This window comes from Panthera uncia, chromosome F1 (assembly GCF_023721935.1).
Source record: "Panthera uncia isolate 11264 chromosome F1, Puncia_PCG_1.0, whole genome shotgun sequence".
Taxonomy (NCBI): Eukaryota; Metazoa; Chordata; class Mammalia; order Carnivora; family Felidae; genus Panthera; species Panthera uncia.
The window spans coordinates 42868036-42869267 of record NC_064813.1 but is presented as its reverse complement, the minus strand read 5'-3'; positions in this window follow the sequence as shown (position 1 = coordinate 42869267).

The following is a 1232-nucleotide window of genomic DNA, read 5'->3' as shown; positions in this document are numbered from 1 at the left end:
AAGCAGTTAGAGGCTCTGCTCTCACTGCTCTATGTCAATTCTCTTTTGTCACATGTCTGGTACATGCTCTTGCCTGTCCCCGGGACTAGGTCCTAAGTGCCTTGACCTCACCCATCTGATGTTTAAGTCTTCTTTTAACATGTGCTCCTCCCAATCCCAGGGCTTTCCAGAATCCTGCAGAAAGCAGGCACTATTTCAGTTGTGCCCTCCCCTGGTGTAGGAGCGGTCTCAGCCGTGTCCCTGCCCAGCCTCTCTCAGAGGCATGGTAACTCTTGTGAACCTCTTCAACACACCCTTGACGTCTTTTTTCTTCTTGTTAAAAGAGATCAATAAGAAATAGAGTTTCATTTCTAGATACAGAGACAGTGTTGCTGGTGTTTATTCTTCATTCTGCCTCTCTAATCAACAACATCTTTTTTTTCCTTATTAAGAAAAGCTTCCTGGGGCACCTGGGTGGCTCAGTCGGTTGAGCGTCCAACTTCGGCTCAGGTCATGATCTCATAGTTCGTGGGTTTGAGCCCCGCATCAGGCTCTGTGCTGACTGCTTGCTCAGAGCCTGGAGCCTGCTTCAGATTCCGTGTCTCCTTCTCTCTCTGCTCCTCCCCCATTCACGCTTTGTCTCACTCTGTTTCTCAAAAATAAATAAATGTAAAAAAAATTTTTTTCAATAAAAAAGAAAAGAAAAGCTTCCTAAGATGTCTTAGTCCATTCCAGTTGCCATAACAAAATACCACAAACTGGGTGGCCTCTAAAAAACAGAAATTTATTCCTTGCAGTTTTGGAGGCCAGAAGTCCAAAATCGGGGTGCTGGCACAGTTGGTGAGGGCCCCCATCTGGGTTGAACTTCACATGGGTTGTATTCTCACAAAACGAAAGGGCTAAGGAGCTCTGTAGGGTCTTTTTTCACAAAAGCACTAACCCCACCCCCTCCATCCAATCCCACCCCTTCCATCCAACCCCACCCCCTCCATCCAATCCCACCCCCTCCATCCAATCCCACCCTCTCCATCCAATCCCACCCCCTCCATCCAATCCCACCCCCTCCATCTAACCCCACCCCCTCCATCCAATCCCACCCCCTCCATCTAACCCCACCCCCTCCATCCAATCCCACCCCCTCCATCCAATCCCACCCCTCCCATCCAACCCCACCCCCTCCATCCAATCCCACCCCCTCCATCCAATCCCACCCCCTCCATCCAATCCCACCCCCTCCATCCAATCCCACCCCC